The following is a 12,352-nucleotide window of genomic DNA, read 5'->3' on the forward strand; positions in this document are numbered from 1 at the left end:
CAAAACCTTACCATCTTTCGTAATTCATAAGTAGTCAACTCGAAAATAGAAGGAAGCTACCAGGCAAAGGATCCCATTGATGAGAGATTTTATGCCGGTATAGAATTTATCAATAAATCCAATCGTGAGTATAGTCTAAACCGACACGCAATTCCACGTCAAACAAAGAAATTGTGTCACCACAATCTAAATTCAATAACCAAGAGTATTAGTCCCAGGTCATTCTCCCTAGGAGTGCTCCAAGGTGCACATTATTGGCTAGAAGTTGTATTGGTGTTTTGGAATCTCATGCAAGAAAGGAACAAGCTAGTAGTGTGAATAACAATCAAGCAATATAAAAGCCTTGGCTAGGAGTGAGAATTGGACTTTCTATCATCATTATCTCTATCAATTGTGACAACAATTAGTTATTGCTTCACTTAGTTAACCTCTAGTGTGAAGGAAAGTCAAGTGAAAGTAATCAATTTGAGTTCACAAGTCCTAGTCTAACCCTAGGGAAGTCTAGCTTTAGTGACATTCAAACCAATTAGTAATTTCCAATCAATAGTCAACAAAGGACTTGATAATTCAAGTGTCTCCAATATCTCAACCCCCAAGCCAAGAATGAAAAGTCTACTCCATAGCTAAAGTTGGCATTTTCTCAAACACTTGGAGAGCAAAGATTAGAGACATTGTAAAGTTGAGAATAAACTTGAAATTAAAGATGTCCACTACAAGAGATTAACAACAATCAAACAATTGAAAACTGTAAACATGAATTACATCAATGAATCAATGGAAATCAAATTAACAACATCCAAAGCTAAGATCCACAAGTAACTTGAACAACAAGAACTAAATTGAGAGTAGGAGAATTAGATATACAACTTGAAGCAATGTAGAATTGAATTGGCAATAGATCTCACCAATGGATCCAAGAGAATTCCAAATTGAGAACCAAAACCCTATAGAGAATCTAGAGTTTCTCTCTCTACAAAATGTAACTTCCAAAACTACCCAGAAAATATCTAAATGTGTGAATGAATGAATATCCCCTGATCCCTTGGTCCTCTAAAGTGTTTTTGCGCCAGAGTTGGTTCAGATTGGGCCCCATAGCTTCTGTGAAATCGCCCAGCACGATTTCACTTAAAAACTACGTGCTAGCATCGATGCGTATGCGTACAGCACGCGTACCCGTCCCTGGGGTTTTTCTATCCACGCACATGCGTAAAGCACGCGTGCGCGTCCATGAGGTTCTGGCCCAACCATGCGAATGTGCCGGCTTCTAGCTTTGGCTTCTTCGCGTCGATCCTAGTAGTGCGCATTCATGCGTACGCATTGATGCCAGGGCATCTTAGGCTAGTTTCACTAGCCTTTTTCTTTGTTTTTAATAGGTTTTATGCACTTTCTTGAGTTATAAGTAAGCAAATGGGTTAGAAATTCATGCATACATAGATTCATATAACCATGGTTAATTTGATGCAATTTCATTAGAATTACGCTATAATCAATTGTATGCTAAGAATGATGAGAATTCTCACGACTTTAGCAAGGCTTTAATGCATGTATTGGTTGATGATAGGTGATGGAAATTATGGAAGGAAGTTGAAGAAGGAAGAGGGAGAAGATGAAGGAGAAGCAATGTTGGTGGCCAAGTTGGATCACCAACGTTGCCTCAACCGTTGAGAAGGAAGCAGAGCAATTCTTTGCATAAATTGCTGGTACTCACGTAGGAGGGAACGTTGGCAAGCCAACGTTACCGCCAACGTTGTGATAAAATGTGCTTTTTGGAGATTTTGAAAAACTGCAGCGATGCGCACAGGTGCTACATGCGTACGCGTGGATTGGAAATTCTGGCAACCCACGCGCACGCGTACGCGTGGATGGGTAACGTTGGACCTCAAACGCTACCTCAAATGTTGGTGGCCAATGTGCACAATTGTGGCTTCGAAATTTTGAATTTGAAAATGCGCAACGACGCGTACACGTCCATGGCGCGTACGCGTGGGCTTAACTTTTGAGAATTCACGCGCACACGAACAGCACGCGCACGCGTGGATTGGCCAACGTTGGAGGGAACATTGCCAATCCAATGCTGAGGCTAACGCTCTTCTACATGATTTGAAAACTGGAAATGGGATTTTTGCATCCACGCGCACGCGTGCAGCACGCACGCGCGTAGATGCGCATTCTGACCCCATGGACGCAAACGCGCAAGGCACGCGTACGCGTGGGTAGGAGAACGTTGGCCCTCCAACATTGAGTCAAACGCCAATGACAGCAAGTACATCTGGCTTTTGAGAAGGGCGTTTGCGTCAACGTTGGCCATCAAACGTTGACTCCAACTTGAATCACCAGAACTTGCAATTCAAACAGATCTCTTCTCAACAGCAAGGGAGACCAATTGGAGCCATTTCAACCCAATTCCATTAGAGGCATTTTTTACTTCATTTTGACTTTTCGGTTCATTTTAGTTTTTCTACAAATTCTTTCAATTCAGGATGTATCTTTCAATTCCATTTTCCATTTTTAGAGATATGAACAACTAAACCCCTTTCATTGGGTTAGGGAGCTCTGTGTAATTCAATGGATCAATATTAGTTTTCATTCTTCTTCTTCGTTCTTTTCTCTTAATTTTGCTAGAAATCTTTCGTTCTTCATCCAATTGGATAGTTGTCTTGGGAAAGAAGCTATTCATAATTGGATCTCCTTTGAACCTTAGAAGAGGAATGAGGATATCATGCTAGAAATGCTTTCTCACATTGGATTAGATTGGGGTTTGGATGGATATAGTGACAGGTAATCCTACCAACACTTTGATCTATGAATTTGTGTGGTATAATCAGTGACTGACCTTCATCTCTTCCCATGAGCACTTAAATCAAGGAATTGGGCAATTGTTCATGCTTAGAGAGATTAGATTGCTAAGAAATTGGGATCTAATCACCTAAGATTGCCAAGGATATCAATGAATGCATTGATTGAGGAAGAGATGAAAAGGAACTTGATTTGGAGAATTATCACATCTCCTGACCCCAATGAGCTTTCCCATCTCTGATCTTACCCATTCTGTTTATATTCTATTTCTTTTATTTCATGATTAATCCCCATTCCCTTTTAATTTCTTGCAATTCAATTTCCATCATTTAATTTCTTGCAATTTAAGTTTCCCGCTAATTTTACTTTCTGCAATCTCAATTCAATTCTGATTTCGCTCAACTAGAACAATTCTCCAATTAACATTGATCAACCAACCAATCCCTGTGGGATTCGACCTCACTCTATAGTGAGTTTTTACTTGACGACAATCTGGTGCACTTGTCGGTAGGAAATTGTTGAGAGACAGTTTCCGGGTGAATCAAGTTTATGGCGCCATTACCGGGAATTGGTTTTGTATTGACAATTACTAAATTGGAGGATAACTAGATTGAGCATTTTTCTTTTCTTTTGATTAATTGAATTTTAATTTCATCTGTTCATTTTCGTTTTTCTGGAATTTTTAGTTGTTTCTCTTTAATTTTACCATACTCCTTTACTTTCCCGCAAAACTAACCCACTAACTCATTAAGTGTTTGATTAATTGACTCAATTGCTCTAACCACACTTTTTCATTAATTGTGAATCCTTCACTTACTGGTTGCTGCTTGTTGTGCTACTTGTATGACAGGTAGAAGAGAGGTTTCAACCTCTTTTGACAGTGAACCGGAAAGAACCTTCCTGAGATTAAGAAGGGAATCAAGAGGAAAGAGGGCTGTTGGTGAAGAAGAAGAGGAGGAAGACTTGGATATAACAACGGAGGATGATATGGAAAACCATCATGAAGGAGAGGTGAACAATCATGCCAGAAGAGGTGTAGCCAACCCTGTTGGATAAGAGAGGAGAGTTCTGGGATCATACATCAACCCAAACCCAGGAAACTATGGTAGCAGTATTCAAAAGCCAACTATCCATGCTAATAATTTTGAATTGAAGCCTCAGCTCATAACTCTTGTGCAAAACAACTGTTGTTTTGGAGGAAGTGCCAGGAGGACCCTAATGAGCATCTCACTAAATTTCAAAGGATATGTGACACAGTTAAATCTAATGGTGTTCAACCTGACACCTATAGATTGCTACTGTTTCCATTTTATTTGAGGGACATGGCTTCAAAATGGCTAGAATCATTTCCCAAGGAAAGCTTGACAACTTGGAAGGATGTAGTGAATATATTCTTAATAAGGTTCTACCCTTCACAAAAAGTAAACAGGCTGAGAACCGAAGTGCAAACATTTAGACAGCAGGATGGTGACACCATTTATGAAGCCTGGGAGAGATTCAAAGATTTGACAAGGAAATACCCCCTGATATGTTTAATGAGTGGGTACAACTTCATATCTTTTATGAAGGGCTGAATTGTGAATTAAAAAAAGCTGTAGACCACTCATCTGGAAGTTTCCTTAACAAGAAGAAGACCATTGAAGAAGCCATTGATGTTATAGAGACAATGGCTAACAATAAGTATTTTTATGCCTCAGACAGAAGCAACAACAGGGGAGTCCTGGAATTAAACCATATGGATGCAATCCTGGCCCAGAATAAGATGATCACCAAGCAACTGGCTGAATTGACTAAGCAAATAGATAAGAATCAGGCTGCAGCTATCCACACTCAACCATCACCTCAAGGAGAGTTGGAAACAGAAGAAGGAGTTAACTAGGAAGAAGCTAATTACCTTGGAAATTCATCTAGGCAAGCTCATGATCCTTATTCTAAAACTTATAACTCTGGTTGGAGGAACCACCCAAACTTTGGGTGGGGGAACCAACAAAACCAAGGTCAAGACCACAGACTCCATAATCCAAACCAGTATAACAACTCCACTCATCAAAACTCCAACCAAAGACCATACTAGACCACATAAAACACTTATTCACAGCCACCATACCAAAGCTACAACAACCACTCTCAACACCCCAATTTCAACTAACCATCACCACATGATGATGACAGAATGGCCAAAATGGAAGCTATGCTTGCAAATCTTTGCAAGGAGTTTGAAGAAATAAAAAAATTCAAGGAAGAAGTGAGAGAGAGTATAAAAAGCCGAGGAGAAGTTATTAAGAATCTTGAATCTCAAGTAGGATATCTTTCACAGCAGTATCCGAAGTCCACTGATAGTTTCCCAAGTGACACTGAGAAAAATCCAAGAGGAGAAATGAAGAAGGTGAGATGGGAAGAGTGTAAGGCAGTTACTCTTGCAAATGAAGAAACCCTTGAAGAAGACACTAGGAAGCTAACAGAGCACAGCCAAGCAAGTTCCCAGAGCAACTTGGAGAAAAAGGAACAAGGAACTAGATCTGTACAAAGAAAAGAATTAATAAGGAAGGAAATTCCGAAACCTTATGTGCCAAAGGCACCATTTTCTCAGAGACTGAGTGGAAGTGAGAAAGAAAGGTCATATTCAAGATTCCTAGATATGTTTGCATCCCTCAGTGTCAACATCCTATTCATCAAAACTCTCCAATAGATGCCCACATACATCAAGTGCATGAAAGAGCTGCTGACCAAGAAAGGAACTTTAAAAGGGGGACAAACTGTGATAATGAACAAGGAATGTAGTGCCTCATCAAGAAGGACGTGCTCCTGAAGAAAAAAGATCCAGGGAGCTTTCATATCCCCTGCACCATAGGAGAGACAAAAATTGACAGAGGATTTTGTGATCTAGGAGCTAGTATAAATGTGATGCCTCTATCTCTTATGAAGAAGTTGCAAATCAATGAGCTGAGATCCACGGATGTAATCATCCAATTGGCGGATAAAACACAGAAGCAGGCCAAAAGAGTAGTCAAAAATGTGTTGGTGAATGTGAGAAACTACTTCCTTCCCGCTGACTTTGTTGATCTGGACATGGAGGAGAGTTACCTCTGATGTGTGAAAAACGATCCAACACAAAACACACCGGCAAGTGTACCGGGTCGCATCAAGTAATAATAACTCACGTGAGTGAGGTCGATCCCACAGGAATTGAAGGATTGAGTAATTTTAGTTAGGTGGTTGATTTAGTCAAGCGAACAAGAGTTGATTTGAGTGATTTGTATCCAACAGAAGCTAAATTGCATGGAATTTAAAAGGAGAGGGATAACTGACAAGAATTTAAAGTGCAGAAGAATTAAAAGAGCTGAATCTTAAAGTGTAAGTAATGTAAATTGCAGAAACTTGAATTGCAGGAAATGTAAATAACTGAAACTTAAATTGCAAGAAATGTAAATGACTTGAATAATAAAAGGATTTGGGAGTTGGGATTACAGAAATTAAACAAGAGAAAGTAAAATGGCATTAAACAGAGAAGTAAAGGATGAATTAAATTGTAACAGATCTAAACAAGAGAAGAATAATTGCTTGAGAAGACAAACAGAAAGTAAAATGTAGCTTAATTGTAATAACTAAAAGAAAGTTAAAGATCTCAGGGGTCAAGAGACTAGAAATCCAAGTCTAGATCTTACTGCCTTCCTTGATCCAACTCAAAGAACAATTACAAACAAATTTAAAGTTCAAAACAGTAAAGAAACTTTGAATTCAAATCATTGAATTCTTGAATTATGCAGAGAAAGGAACACAGAGATCTCAAGGTGAGATTGAGATAGAATTTCCCCAATTCTCAACACCCAAGACTCAAGCAAAGTATGTAGAAAAGAAAACAAGAAAACCCAGAGGAAGAGAACTCAATTCTCCTCCCAATTCTCTCAAAATTACAAGTGAAAATTATAAAAAAAGAAAAAGGTTAAAGTAAAAGTCCCACAGGTGCCCTCTAAATCAAACTAGCTTCTATTTATACCCTTCCTTCTAATGATCATTAAGCCTTGAATTTGGGCCCTTGGCCTTGATAGAATTGGATTGAAGATAGCCTCTGTTCATTGCCCTTGGTCTTGAGAAGAAACCTGTTTGCATAATGGACTTTGGGATCATTCACGTTTGAGTCAACGCTTGAGGCAAACGTTGACTTAAACGTCTTCTATTAGCATTATGAAGAATGGAGGTTTGCTGTCACTCACGTTTGAGGTCAAACGTGAGCTCAAACGTGATTCTCTCCAGGGTAATTTTCAGCCAATGTTTGACCTTACGTTATAGGCAAATATTGGCGCAAACGTTAAGTCCTCCTGGGTGTATTATTGAGCCAACGTTTGACCTCACGTTTGAGGCAAACGTTGGCGCAAATGTTAGCTTCTCCTGGGTGTATTATTGAGCCAACGTTTGACCTCATGTTTGAGGCAAACGTTGGCGCACATGTTGGCTTCCTCCAGGGTAGCTTTGCTGTTATCCACGTTTGAGTTAACGTTGGAGGCAAACGTTGACTCAAACGTGATCTTCTTAATGTTGCCTTCATTTCCATTCCTGCCATCCCCTTTCTTCAACCTTCCTCCAAGCCTTTTGGTCACCTATCATCACTCAACAAATGCATCAAAGCGATGCTAAAATCATGAGACTTCTTCTCATCCTTGACATATAAGCAATTATAGCATAAAACTCATGAAAATGCATTAATTTACTCATAGTTGATTGATTCCAAGTACACATGAATTTCTACCAAAATGGCTTACTTGTAACTCAAGAAAGTGTATAAAACCTATTAAAAACAAAGGAAAAATACTAGTAAAACTAGGCTAAGATGCCTTGGCATCACAACACCAAAGTTAAATCTTGCTGGTCCCCAAGCAAGCATCAAACATAAGAGAGAATGACATGAAACAGAGAAGTATGCATATCCTTATTGAGCATATAGTTGAATTCAGTCCATGGGATTTTTATGCAGACAATGGTGGTTCATTTATTGTTTGCTGTTACATAAGAGATGTTTCCTTAAAGGTTTTCTAAGTTTGCTGCTATAAGGCTTTACTTTTGCTTGTTTCCTTGCAAACTTTTCCTTCTTTATTTTGCTCAGAGAGCTTATTATTCTTTGAAGGCTTGGTGGCAAATGTTGCAGCAGCCTTTGACTTAATTTTGCTCAACATTCCTTCACCACAGACACATGGCTCACCCTTTTCTTCCTAGGATCATTGATGCCCAGCATCTCTTTGGATAACTAAATGTTTTGTGGCTAGGTTGCTCTTTATTGTGGACTTTTATTTGGCAATCCCAAATCAGTTGATCTAAGTGGTCAAGTTTTGAAATACTCCTCAGAACTTACATGTCCAAGCATATCCTAGTACAAAAACACCACAGGCATGTGTCCTAGGGTCCAAGCTATTGGTGCCTAGCCTTATCAATTGTTTTCTTTGCTACTCTTGGCTTTTTCTCTTTCTTTTTATTTCTGTTTTATTTCATTTTCAAGGAATTTTTAATGATACAAGCCTTTACAACAGCAAACTAGTTCATTTCTCCAAAGAACATATCATTATGCAGCATTTATTTTATGAGCCATGCATTAAATCAACAAATATCACCACTAACTTTCATTCTAACTTATGCAACATTGGATATGTACTTCCTAATTCAAACATTTCTCTTTTATTGAATTAAAATGGCACAGGGGACAAAGCATGCATTTAGTCAAGTGAAAGTGAATAAACACAAGAACACACTTAGGCTAGCCTACTTATTGCAAAGTTAAACAGACAGGATGCAAAAACTATTAAAGTAAAATGACTATCAACTAAACAAGCATGCTCTTTCTTTATTGAATGTGATAAGCAAAGAGCAATTCCACCTTTCATTTGTCTTTTTTTTTCTTCTCATTTGCTTGTTTACTGGTTTCTCCCTTACTTTTTCCTGTTAGCTTTTGCCAGAATCCAGCTTTTTTGTTGTCTCTTTTACTCTATCTTCAAGGAGTAATGCTTTGTCTACTTCTCTTTCACTCCTCTCCTTGAAGTATTCATCATAAGTTGGAAATACTGGTTCCATATTGTGTAGATGATCCAAAATATAGCTCAACTTTATTTGGCCATTTATGTTATAGTCAGCTTGAACTCCATACCTTGCATCCTGAAGGGTTGTGAATTCCTTGAAAGCTCTCATATTCTCAGCTTGATGTTGGGTCAATTGGTTAAATGATTCATGAAATTGGAAAGCTTGTTCCTGTTGCATTACTAAGGATCTTGACTCATAATCCCTTTGTTGACTTATCATCCGCAACTGAAGCTCCTCTTGTCTTTGTTGAGACCTCGTGTACTGTGAATGGAATTCTTCCTGCTTCTCTTGAATTCCCATGTACTGTTGTGACAACCTTTCAATTGCCTCTTGCATCTGAACCATGTCCATATTGTTCTGTGGTTAGAATTGTTGCTGTTCCTCCTGTTCTCCTTGTGGTTCTTCTTGTGGTTCTCCTCTTCTTCTCCCTTTTTGTGGCCTTCGACTCTCTGTGACAATCATCATCCTCTCGAAGGTTACAGGTAGGCCTGGATTCAACCATGTTGGGTTTGCATCCTCCATTGGCACTTTGGCCTTCATACACAGCCGCATGATTGTACTTGGGTAGTGTAGCAAAGCTCCAGCCGAATTCTTTTCTGCAATCCTTTGAATATCACTTGCAATGATCTCGTGAACCTTCACTTCTCCTCCCACTATTATACAATATAATATGACAGCTCTTTTTTTGTTGACCTCTGAAGTGTTCACTGTGCCTAAGATTGATCTCTTTACTAGCTCATACCACCCTTTTACTTCAGGGGTGATATCTCCTCTTCTCAAGTATTTGTACTTATTGTTGGCATCTCCTACCCAATCCGTGTTCACCACACAGATTTCACTAGTAATTTCATCATAGTTTGGGTCTTCACTTATTCTTTGGTGGTACCCTGGCTCATCAAAATCGACTGTGCGTAGGCCTAAGACTTTCATGATAGCATTTGAACGGAAATCCACTTCCGTTCCTTGTACAAAGCTCTTGTAAGTTGGAGCTGTATTCATATCAAGCCTTGGGGTATTAGCATAGAATTCCCTTATGATGTTTGCATTGATCTTAGTGATTGGTGAGGTGAGCTCTTCCCATCTCCTCTTTTTAATCTTGGCTTTCATTTCCTGGCATCCTTTATCCTGTAATAGAATTGGGACTTCCGGATATATATTTTTATCATTCATCCGTTCCAGTTGAAGTTGGTGGTACCATGATTTGAACTTCCATCGATCATATTTGGGTTCACTTTCTTCAACCATGGGATCCTTTCCTCTTCTTCGTTTGGCCCTTGAAGAAGAAGCCATACTCCTTTGAGTGGTTGGTAGCGCTGAGGTTAAGAGTTGATGGGGAAGATTTGGATAATGTGATGTACTCTTGGAAGAAAAGTGTTTAAAGTGCACGTGAACAAAGGTGTTTTGTTGCACAAGGTACAGTTTCTAAGCCTTAGTAGTGAAGAATACAAGGCTTGATTATGCAAGATGTGTGTGACTTCTTCGTTCATGTGCATGGCTCAAGTGAGGCTTTTTATGGTCACTTTTATGAAAGATGGATGGTTAGGATTCATAGGGACAATTTATAAATCAATGGTGTGCATGCAAAGTTGAATGAGGACAAAATTTTGCCTCTTCATGAAGTGCATCTCTTCGGTCATCAAAGTACTTTTCCAGGGTTGTACAGATTCTCCCTTCAAGCCATATGATCCACTTTTGTCCTTATGCTAACTTACCTTTCTTTGTCTTGTCCCCTCCATTGAATAGTTCTCTGACTACCTAACAATCACAACAAGACAAGCATTATCAAACTGCAACAAGAGAACCTTTCATATCTAGAACTATAGATTGACTATCATTCCTTATGCTTATTTAACCGTGACTTCCTTTTGTATATTTTTGGAGGACACCAAACTTAATGTTTGGTTGTATAGTCCATAATGATGCTTCCTCCAACTATTGCCTTTTAAAATTTCAATGTCACTTTCGGTTAAATCTTCATAAGAGGTACTTTTTTTTTAAATATATATATTGTTGTACTTTCATGAGATTCAAAACTCAAAAGATTCTTGACTTTCATGGCTTGTTCTTGCAATATGTACCACACCAGGTTGAACATATGTCATAATGTGCTGGAGGGCACACCAAACTTAGAACTCGATCATATGCCCTCCAATGCCATGAACAGTTGCCAATTTTGTCTAGAAAGAATTGAATTCAAGTTAGTGCAACAATTATTATTCATATTGAAACATTAAAGACAAGAAAACTAAATCATGGGCTGCCTCCCATGGAGCGCTCGTTTATTGTCACTAGCTTGACATTCGCCCCCATTAGGGTGGTTGACGATTGTAGTATCTCAGCTTGTCCCCCTCACTGTGAGCTTCCTTTTTGTTTCTTGATGTTCAATTTCAGCATGCTAAAGTGAGAGTATTTTGCAAACTCTGTAGTAGTCATTGGCTTGCTGGCTTGTTCCTAACTGTTGATAGATCAACTGTACTTCATCACCCTTGGAGAACCCCTTTTGAGTCTTTTTCCTGCTTTTCTTTCTTCTTTTTGTTAATCCTTCTTCTTTGACAGTGGACTTTATTTTGGGATTCTCCTTATTAGTGGTCAACACTTCAATTTCTTCTTTAGTTCCTTCATCACTCTGCATCGTCTCGTTATCTTTTCTTCTTGTTGTGTTGTCTGTTTCTTGCTTTGGAAGGTGATTACTAGTTGTCTTATTAATTCCTTCCTTCCATTGCAAGTCTTTCTTGTCAGTTTCCATGCAATTTTTCTTTTCATCAATGAGCTGTGTTTCTGGAAATACATTCAGAGTGATGCTTTCATTATGCATTCTGAGGGTCAGCTCTCCTTGCTCCATGTCTATAATAGCCCTAGCTGTGGCAAAGAATGGTCTTCCAAGTATGATGGAATCACCTTCATCCTCATCTAAGTCTAAGACCACAAAGTCTGTAGGGAATATGAATTTGTCCACCTTAACTAGAAGGTTTTCAATCACACCCCAGATCGCTAACTTGTCCATTAATTCTAGAGACATTTGTATTGGCTTCACTTCCTCTATGCACAGCTTTCTCACCAGAGAGGATGGCATCAGATTGATACTAGCCCCTAAGTCACAGATTGCCTTGTTGATGATTATACTGCCGATGGTACAATGTAGAAGGAAACTTCCGGGATCTTCAAGTTTGGGTTGAAGCCCTTTTTGAATTAATGCCTTGCATTCTTCAGTGAGCAATATAGTTTCGTTCTCATGCCAACTCTTCTTCTTGTTAATAAGCTCTTTCAAGAACTTTGCATATAGAGGCATCTGCTCTAGTCCCTCAACCAGTGGAATATTTATCTCCAATTTCTTGAAGACTTCAAGAAATTTAGAGAAATGTTGGTCCTTAGTCTCCTTGTTAAACCTTTAGGGATATGGCAATGGAGGTGTGATGTTCACTCCCTTCCTGTGATCCTTGGTTGGTTCTTCCATTGCTTGATCCTGCTTCCCTGTTATCACATCCTTGTT

At 39.0% G+C, this 12,352-nt stretch overlaps 1 non-coding gene across 1 annotated transcript; it reads right to left on the reverse strand.

Annotated features, from left to right (window-relative positions):
• Positions 1-4,223: 4,223 nt before the first annotated feature.
• LOC112760740 (small nucleolar RNA R71) lies at positions 4,224-4,330 on the reverse strand. Its single transcript, XR_003181165.1, has one exon. It is a non-coding gene; the product is annotated as a small nucleolar RNA R71 (small nucleolar RNA).
• Between the last annotated feature and the right edge of the window lie 8,022 nt (positions 4,331-12,352).

The sequence above is a fragment of the Arachis hypogaea genome, chromosome 16, assembly GCF_003086295.3.
Source record: "Arachis hypogaea cultivar Tifrunner chromosome 16, arahy.Tifrunner.gnm2.J5K5, whole genome shotgun sequence".
Classification (NCBI taxonomy): domain Eukaryota; kingdom Viridiplantae; phylum Streptophyta; class Magnoliopsida; order Fabales; family Fabaceae; genus Arachis; species Arachis hypogaea.